The sequence below is a fragment of the Urocitellus parryii genome, chromosome 4 (assembly GCF_045843805.1).
Source record: "Urocitellus parryii isolate mUroPar1 chromosome 4, mUroPar1.hap1, whole genome shotgun sequence".
Lineage (NCBI taxonomy): Eukaryota > Metazoa > Chordata > Mammalia > Rodentia > Sciuridae > Urocitellus > Urocitellus parryii.
Window position 1 is genome coordinate 149396760 of NC_135534.1, and position 17841 is coordinate 149414600.

Genomic DNA, 17841 nt, shown 5'->3' on the forward strand with positions numbered 1-17841 from the left:
GACAAAAATGTGGGGGCTGGGTTGTGGCTCAGTGGTAAAGTGCTGGCCTCGAAAGTGCGAGGTTCTGGGTTCGATCCTCAGCACCACATAAACATAAATAAATAAAATAAAGATGTGTTCAACTACAGCTAAAAAAATAAAATATTTTTTTATTTTATTTTATTTTATTTTATTTTATTATTGGTAGTTCAAAACATTACATAGTTCTTAATACATCATAATAAAATATTTTTTAAAAGACAAAAAGGTTTTCTGTGTTTTCCAAAGCTTCAACTTATCAAGGAGATTGTCTTGGGGGAGTGGAGAGGATAGGAAGGTAAGTGGGAATCCTTTCAGGGAAAGAAACATGAATAGAGAGTAAGTGGATGTACATCAAGTTTATAAAAGAAATAAAGGCAGTTCCATGAGGATGGAAACTACTGTTCTTCTGGTGGCTGGGTTTCCACAGGTGAGAGGTACATAGGGGAAATTGAATGCTAATACTGCTATCAGCCCTGGTAAATTTAACTGCCCAAAAGGAGGTGGTATGGCAAAAGCGTATTTCCGAGGGACTAAAGAGTTTGGGTAATTAATATCTCTGTGGTGGCCCATGTGAACCAAAACCCAGAGAGTTCTCCAATTATGTTTCTCTTGATAAGACCTATGGGACCTTTTGTATAACTCATTGGATGGGAAGGTATCTTTGCCTGTTTTTCCTTGAAATCACAGGTTAAGAGAAGAACTTAGATGCAGGTAATTTATTTGGGAAATAATCCTAGAGAGCAAGAGTTTGGGAAAGGAAATTAGGAGAAGTTAATAGAAGGTGTATTATTGAGTTGGTTACTGTCATGGACTCAAATCAAAACTGTCCATCAAAGGAAATAGGAGAAAATTACTTATTTATCTACTCCTACCTGCTATGAGTTGGGTTATTAACACCTGTAGTTTGCATATATGTTAAATGCTGAGTAGGCACCTATGGATAATCACAGCAAATCATCAGAGAATGCTGAGGTAGGAAGTGAGAGAAAGAAGGCAGAGTTTGAAGTGAGGTGCTGTCAGTGCAAAGAGGGTAGAACTCTGAAAGGAATTTTGCATGACTGGAATCAGATTTGAGGCCTAGAGGATGTGCAGTTGGGTTCCAGGTATCATAACAGCAAGAGAGGCTCAATAATGACTAAGCATTAAGAGGCATAAAAACTTAAAAAAATTATTTTCCTCCTAATTAAAAAAGTCATACAACCATTTCTGGAATAAAAACTAATTTTATTTGATTAATTGCAAGTGGAATTTTCTTGATGTATCTTTACTTGTAGTCTAAGATTTATTTTCACTGCTGCAACATGATGCCTAACAGGCACGTTAAAACTAGGTTATTTGCCTGTTGTTTAACAAAGTTAGTTGCCTTCCTCTTCACACATCAATATATATGTACATGCAGGCACACATATGTATACACACCCCTAAAGAATAAGAGGAAAAGTTCCATTGTGAGTTTGTACTTGTGTAATGTTAGCATTTGGCTCCAAACCTCCAAGAAACTGACTGAGGGTGTTTCCCTCCAACCAAAATTGCTGGTTTAGAGATTGACCAGTACCTCATTCATTATTCTGCAGAAAATCATTATAAGGAATATTATTCCATTCAAAGCACAGCTTCTCAAACTTTAATTTGTATATAAATCACTCAAATAGATAATTATCTTACTTCTCTGCTTCTTTGTGTTTCCCTTTACCACTTATCTTCTAACATACTACATATATAACTTGTTCATGTTTATTGTTTGTCTCACCCACTATAATGTAAGCATCATGAAGGCATGGATTTTTTGTTTATTTGTATGCCTGGCTCATACTAAAACTCAAAGAGTAAGTGAATAGTGAAAATAATTCCTCAAATGAATTACATTTTAAAACACATCAAGCATTCTAAAGAGTGCCTGTGGAATATCAAAATAAAATAACACTGGGTACTCTTGGATTCTGAAAACATGGCCAGATTAGATATTCTTGAATGTGACCTCTTCTGGCTTTCAGTTAATTTAAACAGGTTTGTTGAATGATTAGTTCATGATATAGTAATGAATAATTCCCAAATACCTATAATTTAAGAGGACATTTATTTCTTAATCATGCTACATGTCCACTCTGGGTCAGCAGCAGGTCTCTGCCCACTCTGGTTACTCAGGATCCCAGACCGACAAAATAATTACAGTATTGAATATTGTCAGTCAAAGGGAAAGAGAACTCTGGAAGATGTGACACCAACAATTAAATGCTTAGGCTATAAGAGATTCATGTCACTCTTGCTGACCCAATCATTTGGCCCCACCCACTTATAAGAGGGCCAGGGAAGCTCAATCCTTCCGTATGCCCAGTGTATGGCAGAGACTAAAATACTTGGTAAGTCCTTCCTATTGCCATTTCCTCACAATCTGCAATGTTAACTGTCCAGTTAGTTTATTGTTCCATAATTCCCCTCTCCTAACTGGCAACAGAATCTTCACAGTGCCCTCTAGTGGTACTTAGAGCTACCGCATTAGTTCTCTAGAGAACTGAATTCTGAAACTGCTAGAGCTGAGCTTAACCCCGCTGGAATGAATTAACAGCATCGGATAGTCCAGTTAGCCCAACTTTGTAAGCCTAATAAAGGTATGCTGGCTAAACCCTAATTCTTCAATACCACTTTCTCAGGTACTCTGTGGTATATCTTTTCTTCCTGGCAAGACTATCCAAATTTCAAGTATTTAAGATACAAAATCCAACATTTTTTCACTGTATAAATGGTTTTTATTGCATAGAAACTCTGTCTTCAATAAACTTTCTCTTCTTTTAAAGTATATAAATATCATGATGAAGCCAAAACGTTATGTAATTCCTGAAGTCTATCTGCAAACTCAACTGGAATAATGATTTTTTAAAAATTACTAGAATGACAGGATTTGTTTCTGAGGGAAACATAATTTCACGTTTCTGGTCTCTTATTATTGCTTTCTAACTGGAATCCATGAACCCTTGGCTACAACAGTATTTTCATATAACTAGTTTCCTTTATAATGGTATGTATTTTATTTTATACATTTGAAATCATTAACCGGAAGAGGGGTCCAAAACTTCAACAGTCTGCAAAGGAGTTACTGGCATGTTAAAATCTATATATAAAGCAAGTTCTACCAGTATGAGGAAACATTTAAAAATCTAACACATGGTGGTGCTATTGCTTTAAGAGTAAGGAAGAGTAAGGCAAACTGGTTGAATAAGAATATAAATTTCTTCAGAAAAGCTTGAGGAACCCTAGTGGTGATGTGGTCACAGAAAGTTACAGTGGTTTTAAATCTTTAGAAATTTTATGAATTCTTAGCAGATAAAATACAAATTCATTAACTAAGATAGTTTGGTCTAATATATAAAATATAAATAGATATGGATTTTACCAAAACAATATGTAACCAAAAACAGTAAGTGTTTGAGGACTTATTAGCCAATCAATTCCTTAAACATTTATTGTACACGAGATTATGGATTTTCTTTAATACACAGATGGCTCACGCACTTCAGTGCATACTTCACATGCACCGAATTCCAGCCTGGTATAAACATGATGATTAACATGGCAAGTTCAAAAGTGAAAGAACAACTCCTGAATAGGAACTGATTATCAGTGATGGAAATTGCACAAAGAACCAAGGAACCAACATAATATAGAGCTGGTTATACTGGCTAAAATAACATTTACTTACAGATGAAATGATTTACTTATAAGAATGGGGAGAAAGTGGTAGTGGGTAGTGGTAGAGATCAAATCAGATGACCATATGATAATTGTTAAAGCAGCGAATGAGTAAATAGGAAATCCTTAAATAATCTCTGTATTTTTGTATATATTTGAAACTCTTCATTAAAAATAAAATTAACATATTCATAAAATAACACTGCTAAAGGGTTGAATTTTTGGTGATCAGTTAGGTGTGTGAGAATATACACCAACCAGAGGAAGGTATAATACTGAGTCAATCCCCCAATTAGATTTGTGTTGTCTTCCCCCTTCCCCCGCCCCATAAGGAAAAGATTTTGCAACATTGTTCTGTAAGATCTAAAAAATAGTTTTTTAAAGAAAATTTCCTGACCTCTTATTTGGGGGATGGATGGGAGTATTTTCAAAGAATTAGGTATTTGGAAAGACAAGAGACTCTAGCATTTTTAGGCATAAGGAACTGAACAAAAGCTGCTATTTTCTATCTTTGTAAATTCTTAATGACTTTAAAGGAGAAAAGTTAACTTATTTTTATTAACTATGGTTCAGTTAAGATATATGTTTAAATAAATCTGTTTCATGTCCATTGACAAAAGAATATTTTCCCACATTGTTATAAGTGCATGCCTGTGGGATTTAATATTTTTGAAAAGTTTAATTAAAATGCTTTTTTAAAAAAAATCCATTAATGCCTCCATTTATGCTCTAATCACAAGAGGAAAAAAACTTGAAATTGATCTTTTTTAGCATTTAGAAAACCTCTATTTTTTTAGAATAACATAAAGGAAAGCATTTCTATTTTTAGTTTTACAAGGCCAAGTAGGAATCACAATATTCTCTGTCAAGACAAATGTAGTACTCTGTTCTCCTGAATAAAATAAAAAATTATTAATGGTAATGCAACGCATTTTTCTTCAAACTAAAAAAGACGTATAACCCAATTAATAATGCAGTTGTTCAAGTTATCTCATTGATAAACTGAATATTTTTTCTCCCACATCCTGTCTACGATTAAGGTTTGGCTAACAGATTAAGTCTAGAAGAAGGAGGATATGACTCAGAGGAAATGGAAAGCCTGAATTTATCCTTCTGTACCAAGAGGATTGTGGCAGAGAAGAGAGAAGGCAGATTGAGGAGCAATGAAGGCCTAGAATCCCCTCCCTCAGCTTTGGCCAAAATGGGAACACCCGTATCTGAGGACTCTTCCTCATTCCATGTTTGAGGCTTCAAAGGAAGGTTATCCACTGACCTGGTAGCAGCTTCAGCAAGGAAATCTGTGGTACAGGCTCATTGCAAAGAGTATGGGTCTGAGTTCAACTTTCCTAAGTTGTCCTTGGTTTCTAGGTGGATAAGATGGAAGGTTCCTGCATTTCCTTAAAAAGGGCTTGAGGAGGTAGTGAGTTTACATACTATGCATGAAGCTGGAATCAAAAGCAGGTACAAGAAACAGGAATTTAGCTCAGTAGAGTGAGTGGACACTGAGGGGAGCTATCCTAGTAAGCATGAGTTCAAAAAAAGGTCAAAGCAGGACGAATTACTGCCTATCATTTGGGCCAAATCAACTAAAACAGCTGAAATCAGTAAATTCCTGAAGTTTCAACAGAAACATGAGGGATTTTTCCTCCTCATGGGCTTCCTCAACTCATGAGACAATCATTAAGAAATAGCCCAAATGTGTGTTTGTTTCTTCTGTCCCTTCCCCCATCTTGCTACTTAATATGCTGATAACAAAGAGGTCAAATCTACAGAGTGGAGCAAAAAGATAGAATCTGGTTTCTGTATCATGTCATTGTGTACCATACTACCTTTGGATCTCTGATATGAACTTTACTTTGGAAAGAATAATTTTCTATGCTTAATAATTATTGTTTTGTTGTTGATGACTGCAGTTAAGCCTAATCCTAACAAATTAATAACACTTATAATAGGTGGAGTTTCCCAAGAAGCAGACTGAAATGGAGAGTGGCATGCAGAAGTATATTGGAGATACTTTTGGAATCCAAAGTTGTGGAAGGAAGGATACAGGATTGGGCAGAGGGAGAAGATGAGCTGTGATGTAGTCACAATAAGGCCTCTCAGATGACCCCAAGCAGAAAACTGATGCTGGCATGGCCATTGATAGTTGCCCAGGTTATCCACATTCAATATGGGCAGCCTCCAGGGAAGGAAGTGTGATTGTGGTTGATGTGCATATCTATAGTCAAGGCCAAAGAAGGAGGACAGCTAGGTCTGTCAACCATTTCACAGGATCAGAATAAATGATTTCACAGCAACTCTAACCTCCTTCCAAGACTGACAATTGTGTATCCCTGCAAAATCCTGGAGTCCTGTGGAGGGCTCAGCTATCTTGACAAGGAAACAAGAGTCATACGGTTTAATGAGAGCAACCCTCTCATCTTCCAGATATGTAGCACTGTGTGGTGCAGTCCTGTTAAGCCACTGGTTTCCCATGTCTACCAGTTCCTGATAGAGAACATTTTTTACAATTTTTTCTTCACATTGATATTATTTCATCTTGTAATGTATATTCTCCAGTAGTGGTCACACAATAGAAATGCAAATTAAAACTACACTGAGATTTCATCTCAGTCAGTATGGCAATGATCAAGAATATAAGCAACAATAAATATTGGTGAGGATATGGGGGAAAGGGTACACTCATACATTGCTTGTGAGGCTGCAAATTGGTGCAACCACTATGTAAAGCAGTATGGAGATTCCTCAAAAAACTAGGAATGGAACCACCCTTTGACCCAGTTATACCACTCCTAGCTCAAGGGAGTTAAAATCAGTGTACTATAGTGATGTAGCCATATCAATGTTTATAGCAGTTCAGCTCATAATAGCTAAGCTATGGAACCAATCTAGGCCCTTCAACAGACAAATGGATAAAGAAAATGTGGTATATATACACAATGGGATATATAAAAAAGAATGACTATGATTTTTCCTGGTAAATGGGTGGTTCTAGAGACTATCATGCTAAGTGAAATAAGCCAATCCATCAAAAGCCAAAGGTCAAATGTTCTCTTTTTATGTGGATGCTAACACACAAGGGGCAGGGAGGGGTTGGCAGGAGAGGAAGAATAGAAATTCAGTAGATTAGATAAAGGGAGATGAAGGGAAGGGAGGAGGTGTAAGAATAGGGAAGATAGTAGAATGAGTCAGACATAACTTTCCTATGTTTATATATGAATACGCCACCAGTGGAACTCCACATCATGTATAATCACAAGAATGGGATCCTAATTAGAATAAGTCATATCCATGTATGTATAATATGTCAAAATACACTTTACTGTCTTGTGTATCTAAAAAGAACAAATAAAGAAATTTAAAAAATCAAACAGAATCTCTCATTTTAGTAATTTCTACATTATGTGCACCACCTTCTCAATATAGAAAATGAGAAAACTTACATAGATTCTTTTAAAGAAAATATAAACGTGTCATATATTCCACGGTCATGTAAAACTCAGAGTCTTCTAAATGCAGTGTAAGGGAATGGCCACAGGTAGCAGGACTGTTCTTCATATGCAGAGAAGGGACTTCTGGCATGCTATCCTAAACATCATCAGTACTAAAGGGGAGTGGTAGTGGTGATATGCCTCCAACACCCCTGCCTCCAACGAAAGTGTGTCATAACCATCTTTGGCTTTGGAGTCTCCGAATCTGACCTCTCTGATCCTCCAAGAGACTCTGAGCTAACAATTTTCCTTTAACCGAATCTGACCTTTCTGATCCTCCAAGAGACTCTGAGCTAACAATTTTCCTTTAACAAATCTCTTCTTTATTTTTAGTGTCTTTTGGTTAACCTAGCTAGAGAGGATTCTATTATAGACAGTTAATATCCCCAAATAAAATACCCCTGATAGGCAAATGCAGTCAGCAAAGGCTCATATAAATCAAATCCCATCTTACATATATTAATAATTTTCTGATATCTTTACTTTACCTGACTTCTTCTTTAACTCTATAGCCTCAAATTTGTATCTTAGAGCCAGGTGCAGTGGCACATGCCTGTAATCCCAGCGGCTTGGGAGGCTGAGGCAGGAGGATTGTGAGTTCGAAGCCAGCCTCAGCAACAGCAAGGTGCTTAGCAACTAGTGAGACCCTTTCCTCTAAATAAAATACAAAATAGGGCTGGGTATGTGGCTCAATGGTTGAGTGCCCCTGAGTTCAATCCCTGGTACCAAAAAAAAAAAAAAAAATTCATCTTAGATCTTACATTAACTTTCCCTTTCCATAGGAAACAAAGACTTATGACATAATTTAATGGCCCACATTGTAGTGGTTTCTAGCTGGAATATAGAAGAAGTAGGGTGTTACTAAAGGGTTGAATTTTTGGTGATCAGAGTCAGGTGTGTGAGAATACACACCAAACCATGGAATTAATGGAAAAATCAATGCAGAAGAGGTTGTAGGTTGTATTTTAGGGTACCCACAGAATATGCCTCAGCTTTACAACAAAGTTTCATAATATATGTAATAAGAATTGTAATGCAAAAAAAAACAAGTACATGTATAAAGACATGATTTGGCGTGAACATACTTTATACAAAGATATGAAAAATTGTGCTCTATATGTGTAATAAGAATTGTAATACATTCTGCTGTTGTGTATTTTTTAAAAATAAAATCAATTAAAAAAATTTTAAAAAGAATGAGACAACTTTGCTCTACCTTTTGCATCTGTTTTTTAAAAATATTTTTATTTATTTACTTTAAATAAATATCTTTATTTATTTACTTTTATGTGGTACTGAGGATCAAACCCAGTACCTCACACGTGTAAGGCAAATGCTCTACCACTGAACTACAGCCCCAGTCCCTCATCTATTTTGTTTTTAAGGCAGATAGTTGTTAAGAAAACCTTCAAAGAGAAGGTACATTACAAGACCAAAATTTCAGCCATAGTTCTATAATGTAAAATCTTGACCACTAGAAATGTCATTTAAGGTCAAAAGCAGATATCAAGAACTTGACCTAACTTCCCTTTCCTTAAGTATTTCCCTGAAATGCTTCTAACTTTCACAATAGCAACAACCACTTCCAGCCTGACACCCAGCCCAGAGGGAATTCTTGACTTTACTCTTTTAGGATTCAATTGAAACTGCTCTTGACACTGGGTAATGTTGAGAAAATTGACCTATTGAGAATATGTTCTGAAGTTTTCCTTTTTCAGAACTACTCTAGAAGTAATATTGTAAACATTCTCCAAAGATGTGCTTTTGTTGCAGTGATCATTCAAGTATAAAGAAGGATAGCACTTAGAGGTGCCTACATTATAACTCCTTGTGAGTAATACATGGGAATGTGATCTAGGAATGAAGAAAAGTTATCATAAACTCAAAATTTTGAATGGATTTGAAAGGACCAGGTTAATATATTTTTAGTTTCACTTATTGTAAGCTTTCTTAGAAATTCCACATTTTCATCATTTTAAATGATAATTCTTTGTAAGATTTTCAATGAAGAATTCTAACAGAAGTATCCACATTTATAATCTATAGTAGATTAAATTAATGGCCCCAGTTCTTCATCTTTCCCGGTATTCATGCCCTAACTTTGCAATTCTTTCAAGCAGGGTTTATCAATCTCACTATAACTGACATTTTGGGGGATTTTTTTTCCTGTGGGAGGGCTGTCCTGGGCATTGTAGGATGTTTAGCAGCATCCCTGATTTCCACTTAGTGTATGTTAATATCATTTCTCACCACTCACAGTGTAACAACCAAAAATGTCTCCAAATATTGCCAATGTCCTCCTGTGAGAGACAGAATCACCTATATTTGAAAACTACTGCTCTAAAGTTGGATAATTTTCACAACGACTTTGCCTCAATCAGTGTGACTTTCTTTGGTCAAGAAGGAGCTTGAAATATGCATGTATAGTAAAGCTTGCTCTATTCGCCCGTGCTAGCGAACGCTCTACCGCTGAGCCACAATCCCAGCCCCCCATTCTATCATTTTTTAATAGTGCCTTTTTTGATCTAAGAAATCTTTGCTTAGATTGCAAATATATTCTGTTTTTTTCTATAGTTTTAGATTTAGTGTTCAGCTTTTATAGTTTAGCTTAATAGTTTTAGCTTTTATATTAGAGCTATGGCCTACGAAGAGTTTTTTTTTTTTTTTTTTTTTTTGTGAATGGTGTGAGTTGTGTCAGGATTAATTTTCATCCAAGAAAATACCCAGGCTTCATAAATTTTTAAAACCTTTCTTGTTTTCTTAAATTTTTCTTTTTTAAAATTTATTGGTTCTTTTTAGTTATATATGACAGTAGAATCCATTATGATATAATTATACAAGCATGGAATATATCTTATTCTAATTCAAACCCCATTCATGTATACATGAAAGTGGGATTCTTAAGAATTTTCATATATATACATAGGAAAATAGAGTTAGATTCATTCCACTGTCTTTCTTAATCCTGCCCCCCTCCCTTCCCTTCATTCCCCATTGTTTAATCTACTGACCTTCTTTTCTTCCCCTCCCCGGCCCTTTATTGTGGTTTAGCTTCCACATGTCAGCAAAAACAAATTTTCTTTGGTTTTTAGGGATTGGCTTATTTCACTTAGCTTGATAGTCTCTAGATCCAGCTGAGCTACAGACCCAACCTAGATGCCCTTCAAAAGATGATGGATAAAGAAGTTGTGGTATATATACACAATGGAATATTAATCAGTCATAAAGAAGAAGATTTCATAAATTTTAATAAAGTATTTCATGTTATTGAAAAAAAAGTCATACATAAAATATGTTCTGTAAGATCAGAGCAATTTTTAAAGGCATAGAAATAAGTTTGGAAATAATCACAGACTAATTAATATATTATTACTGGTAGAACTTCAGATGATATTTTTCCTTCTTCCTATTTTTCTATATTTTCCAGGGTCTTTTTTTTTTGCAATAAACTTGTATTGATATCATAACTGGAAGAAAAGGTTTTTTTTTTTTTCTTTAAAGGATTTCTGTTAGCTTGCTAGATTCTTTGACTCAATTACAGATGCTCTGAAAATTTTAAGAACCTCTAAGTTGGTCCCCCAGAGTCTGGAGTTAAGATTAATGTGGATCTTGGGCTTCTGTTTTGCCTGTGGCATGATGAGGGGTGATTAATATGTTCACTTCCAGCTCAAACATTCAAAATCTGAGGTAACAAAACAAGAAAAAGAAGGAAATCTATTCCAGAGTAGATATTTTAACTGAAAATTGAATGGATGATAGGAGATAGTATTGGGATTTGATAATTCAGCCTTACTACTTCTGAATTCCTAAAGCTTCAGAAACATGAAATGTATTACTAAAAACTTGTTTTAAAGAAGCTTAGGGTGCCAAAGCACATACCTTCTGTACTTAGTTTGGACTGTGGACAAAGGAGATATCACAGAATTTTGTAACTAAGAATGTCTGCGTCTTTTCCACAGCAGTCAGTAGTCCTCAGGCTTTGCAGACTTCTTTATTTACTCTTAAGTAGCTAATCCTGATTTTAATAGTCTGTATCTATCCCCACGTACTTTACCAAGGCTTTGCTAATTCCTCTCTCCCTAGACTTCATAGTTATTTCTAGTATATTTGTTCTATTAACTTGACTTCCTATTCTCTTATGGTTTACTCCTTGACAGTGCTAGCTTCCTAAAGACATAGTACAAGGACATGTAATATCACCACGTGTCATCTATGCCCAGAAAATAAATGGAGTCAGGAATAAGATGAGGGGAGAAAAATTAGTAAAAAGGACAACATCAACAATTAACACCACCATCATAGCAGCAAAAAACAACACCAGAATTACGCCTTGTGGAGAATCTAATAAACAAAGGACAGCTTACTTCCAGAAAATATTGAATTTTAAAAGGCTCTAATCCGGGACAATGAAAACAAAGCAGGGCTTTTAAGTAAAAAGATGGAAAAAGTAGGATATCATATAAAGCCAGGTCATGCAGGGGGGAATTGTGAAAAACTATCTTTTTGTTTGTGTGTGGTATATATTCACAATTGAGTTTTTAAATTTTTAAAATTTGTTCTAATTTGTTTAATTTGTTTTAATGACAATAGAATGCATTTTGACACATCATACAAAAATGGAGTTTAACTTCTCATTCTTGTAATATGATGTAGAACTACACAGGTCTTATAGTCATATATGCACATAACGTAATAATGTCCGATTCATTCTACTCCTACCCCATTCCCCCTCCCCTCTCTTTCACTCCTCTCTGTTTAGTCCAAAATACCTGTGTTCTCCACCTCCCTTATTGTCAATTAGCGTCCACATATTAGAGAAAACATTTGGCCTTTGGTTCTTTGGGGTTGGCTTATTTTGCTTAGTGTAACATTCTCCAGTTCCATCCATTTTTGGCAAATTCCATAATTTCATTCTTCTTTAAGGTTGAGTAATATTCTGTTTATATATATATCAGTTTATTTATCTATTTATCTGTTGAAGGGCACCCAGGTTGGTTCCATAGTTTAGTTATTGTGAATCGAGCTGCTATAAACTTTGATGTGGATGCACCGCTGTAGTATGCTGATTAAAAGTCCTTGGGTGTGTATCTAGGACTAGTATAACCAGGTCAAAGGGTGGCTCCATTCCAAATTTTCTGAGGAATCTCCATTCTGCTTTCCATAGTGGTTGCACCAATTTGCAGTCCCATCAGCAATGTATGACAGTGTACCTTCCACCCCACATCCTTGCCAACATTACTGTTGCTTGTATTCTTGATGATTGCCATTCTGACTGGAGTAAGATGGAATTTCAGTGTAGTGTTGATTTGCATTTCTTGAATTACTAGAATGCTGAACATTTTTTCATATATTTGTTGATTGATTGTAAAATTTCTTCTTCTGTGAAGTGTCTGTTCAGCTCCTTTGTAATATCTGGCTATCTTAAATGGAAAATTGGGCCTTGTTTAGCACTTTCCTCTATTGGTTTTCTGATTCTATGAGGTTCGTGCCTTTAATTGCCTTTGAGCCATTTTGTAACCATAAATTTAAACAATCAGTAGTAATGCAAATGATTCTTCTCTTTCTTCTTTTTTGTACCAGGGATTGAACCCAGGGATACTTAGCCACTGAGTCACATCCCCAGCACTTTCCCCAGCACTTTTTATTTTTTATTTTGAGATGAGCTCTCATTAAGTTGCTTAGGGCCTTGCTAAATTGCTGAGGCTGGCTTTGAACTTGCAATCCTCCTTTCTCAGCCTCTTAAATCGTTGGGATCACAGGTGTGTATTACCATGCTCAGCTTGCAAATGATTCTTGTTCATGATGTGCAAATGAATTCTATCTACTGAAGGGACAATTTATTTCTCTATTTCCATTCCCAGTTGGTTTGTTTCATTAGTCAATTCACTTCAGAATTCCTCTTTACCTACATATATGCCTGTGTATGGGTCTTTAAATTCTCGTTGGAACTGGATATAACAACTTACTTGTTCTTTGGTTAAAAGTTAACAAAAGAAAAACAACTTTGATACATGTTCCTTTTGTGTTTATATGGCAGTCATGATTCTGCCTTCAAAAATTATCCTTTGATAGTCATTCAAGGACACTAGTGGAAAAATAAATCCAGGAGGTGTGATGGGGGGTAGAAGAAATGATGGTAAAACACAAGTCTCAGTTTGAATCTGGAATCCTCATCCCTACTCCAACTGGGTGCCAGGACCCTGGGGCTATGGAGAAACATGTTACTCCAGAAGTCAGGCTTTGGACAGTCATACAAGATATGTGAACTCCCTACTGAGGCATTCAAGGGATCTTTTATCTAGTAGCATTCTCCAAAACTTGGGGCTTCTGTTTGCCCTCAGTCAAGGAGCAGCTATGCCATTATCCTTGAGACTTTGGCAAACTATTTTCATTTCAGTACAAAATGGTGCAGCCTTCAAATAACCGTAATTAAAGCTGAAATGGAATTGTGTCCATGCAGGGATTCACTCACCTTTCTGACTTTTAACCCTGGAGTGTATAGTGTTATTCCCTTCCTTTGTTCTATTCCTGCTTTCAGAGTTACAAATGTTCCTAAAAGAAATTTTAGGGTTATACAAAATTACATATAAGAGGTTGTGAGGGGAATGGGAAAATAAACAAGAAGAGAAATGAATTATAGTAGATGGGGTAGAGAGAGAAGATGGGAGGGGAGGGGAGGGAGGATAGTAGAGGACAGGAAAGGTAGCAGAATACAACAGTTACTAATAGGGCATTATGTAAAAATGTGAATGTGTAACCGATGTGATTCTGCAATCTGTATTTGGGGTAAAAATGGGAGTTCATAACCCACTTGAATCTAATGTATGAAATATGATATGTCAAGAGCTTTGTAATGTTTTGAACAACCAATAAAAAAAAGAAAAAAAAAGAAATTTTAGGGGCTGGGGTTGTGGCTCAGTGGTAGAGTACTCGCTTAGCACGAGTGAGACACTGGGTTCAATCCTCAGCACCACATAAAAATAAAGATATTGTGTCCTCCTATAACTAAAAACTAAATATTAAAAAAAAGAAATTTCAGAATTGGGCAGACTGAAATAATTTTATGCTTTCTATTATTATTATTATTATTATTATTATTATTATTAGTTGTTCAAAACATTACCAAGCTCATGATATATCATCTTTCATACATTTGACTCAATTGGGTTATGAACTCCCATTTTTTCCATTCTACCAGGATGGTCTAATTGAATTGAATTCTTGGTTGTATTTTTCATTCATCTCTACTTCCCTCCTCTAGTTTCTTCTCACTGCCCTTTCAGCTGACAGCCTTATCAGGCACAATATCCTCACACATTCCCATGCATCTTTCACCTTTCTATGCTTACTCTTGGTCAGCCTAGACAATTCCATTAAGTCACCAAAACCCCAACTACCATAGTGAACACTGCATAAAGGGGGAACACTCATCTCACTCAAAAAAGACTTAGTCCTAAAGTACTCTCTTCCACCTATTCTTCACTTCTCTTGCCTTATTGCTTTCTAATTTCTGACCCTTCTAGCTATTTGCTGGACTGCTATCTTGACTTGTATCTTTTTTTTTTTCCACTTTCATTAGTTCTTAGCAACCATGATTTTCGAGTTTGCCTGTATGGCCTTCAAATCATCTTGAGTACATATCCTCTTTTTAAAAAATATTTATTTATTTTTAAGTTTTAGGTAGACACAGTATCTTTATTTTACATTTATGTGGTGCTGAGGATCAAACCCAGTGCCTCATGCATGCTAGGTGAGCACTCTACCACTGAGCTACAACCCAAGCCCCTAAATATCCTCTTAATTTATTTTATTACTCAAATCACTATCCTCTAGTCCTACATACAATGCCAAAAGCTCCCTACCAGCTTATTCAGGGCTTAATTAGAAAGTAGTCATTTCCATTCCATTTCAGAAGAACCTTGTAGTCCAGTGTGCTTTATATATATGTGAACGTCAGTGATGTTAATGTCTCCCCAAGACAAAATATGGCTGCCAGGAGTTCCCAAATAGAACAGTATCTCAGATTTTCTGTTATTTGCTTAACTTTCTGAAGCCAACTTCTGACTTGGGAATTTTATTCCTAATAGCTCTTCTCTTGAAACTGTCACCAGATGAAGTTTGAGGAGGTTCCAGAAGGTAAAAGGGTACCTCATCCTAGCTCTGGCAGGTTGTTGACTTATAGAGAAAGGAATTTCAGGATGTGTCAAAAACATGCAGAAGTATGTTTTTGCAGAAGTATGATTTGTTTGAGAAAGCAAGGGAATTTAGTAAAGAAGGCAAACAGCAGGACACATACTCAAAGGGAGAGGAAGTGTGGGCACTCAAGAGTGAGAAATACTTTAAGAGTCTCAGGCATCTTTTTAAAAGGAAACTTTGTAAATGAGTGACCATCAGAAGCATATGGGGGTGGCATCAGCCTAATGAGCTTGATTTCTTGATTGTGGAACACAGAATGGGCCACAGTGGTCTGGTCCTTCTCAGAACCTCAGGTTGATGTTGTTTACTTAATAGATAGCACTTGGACTGTATTACCCACATCAAGCATCTCTGATAATAGTTTTCTCTATATTTTTAAAATTAGTCTAAAATACATTCTGTGAGGGGGAATGGGCGTAGGAAGGATGGTAGAATGAGACAGACATTATTACTCTATATACATGCATGATTACACTACTGGTATGACTCTGCACCATGTTCAGCAGAGGAATGAGAAGTTATGCTCCATATGTGTATGATATGTCAAAATGCATTCCACTGTCATGTATAACTAATTAGAACAAATTAAAAAATTAAAAATAAGTAAATATATTCTGTAAGTAAACAAGGCATATAGGGACTAATAAACTATATTCACAGTGCTCTAAGATTTATCGAGCCTTTTAAGAATTTAGGCCTATAGGAAAACAGACCTGGGATGTGAAGATGAGAGGGTTCCTGGAGTTTTTAGATTTAAAGTTCCTCTTCCCTTCCATGTTTGTTTCCTTTCTACTTATGCTTATTTCTTCTATCCTACCTCAGAACCATTACCTCCTTCTGTAATATACAGGTATCAATTAGGACAATGATTTCCCAATAGTCTTGGGATCTAAATCTGTGTTCTGTTGCTACAACAGAATAATTAGAACTAACTAATCCAGACCTATAAGAATGAAAATTTACTCACTCCCTCAAGAATTAATCCAGGCCCATCAGAGCCACATTAATTTATTCATGAAGGGGGTGCCTCTACAACCTAATCACCTTTCAACATTGTTACACTGGGGACCAAATTCCAACATTGAGTTGTTGGAGGGGATGAACCATATTAAAACCATAGCATCTGGTTATGATACAATCATTCTCACCCTACAATCTTCCCAATAATGCAACATTTTCTCTTGATTCCACCCACATAACATGACTCCTCAACTTGCACAGAGCCATGTATCATTTCTTGATTTATTTGTTTTTCTTCCCAGAAACATTGACAAATTTTCAAGACTTCCTATAGATCCTAATTAAGAAAAGTCTCATTTCCTCCACATTTATGAATGATATTATTCATTCCCCAACAAAATCAGAAACTGAGTTCTAGTCCAAGTCTGAAGGTCTGAGAACTGAGAAGGCCAATGGTGTAGCTCCTGTGCAAAGGCTGTCAGGTACAAGACTCTGGAAAAAGTGATATTTCTGTTTAAGTCCAAACACAGGAAAAAAGCTGATGTCTCAGTTCAAAGGTGATCATACAGGAAAGAATTCTTCCTTACTTGCTCTCTGTCACTGTAGATTGATTTTCATTTTCTAGAATTTTATATAAATGGATAATCCAGTTAATACTCCTTTATGTCTGGCTTTTACTTGATATTTTGAGATTCATCCAAGTTTCATGGCTTAGTAGTTTGTTCCCTTTTATTGTTAGCAGTATTTTATTAAGTGGATATACCATATTTTATTTCATCTATTAGTAGGCATTTATATTTTCAGTTTCGGACTACTATAATTAAAACTACCACGAACATTTTTGTACAAGTCTTTGTGTTAACATGTTTACATTTCCCTTACATAAATACCTAGGAGGGGAATAGCAAGTCATATGGTAGTTGTGTTGTGTACCTTTTAATAAACTGCCACAGTTTTCCACAGTAATTGCCATTTTTGGATTTGACCACAAGTGTATAAGAATCACAGTTGCTCCATACCAACCAGTAGTATATTCAGACTTCTTTTTTTTTCTTTTGAGGATTTATTTTTTTATTTGTTCTTTTTAGCTATACATGAGAGTAGAGTATATTTTGACACATTGTACATATATGGAGTTCAACTTCCTATTCTTGTGGTTGTACATGATGTGGAGTTACACTGGTCACGTATTCATGTATGAACATAGGAAGGTATGTCCAATTCATTCTACTCTCTTTCCTATTCCTATCCTCCCTCTCTTCCCTTAGACTTGTTAATGTTAGCTATTCTAATAGATGTATAGTCATATATAAGTGGTGTTTAATGTTCATAATAATGTTGAACATCTTTTCATGTGCTTATTGGTACAAGGACCTTTTAAAAAAAAGTCTTTGTCGTGTTAAAATATGTATGTTAAAATACTTTGCCAATTTTCCAGGCATGGTGGTGCATGCCTGTAATCCCAACAACTGGATCCTTTTAAGTC

General features: G+C 35.7%; 1 protein-coding gene across 3 annotated transcripts in view; it reads left to right on the forward strand.

Moving 5' to 3' along the window:
- Il33 (interleukin 33) overlaps positions 1-17841 on the forward strand; it is a 171692-nt gene that overhangs the window by 27183 nt on the left and 126668 nt on the right. The gene's annotated exons all lie outside the window — the stretch shown is intronic.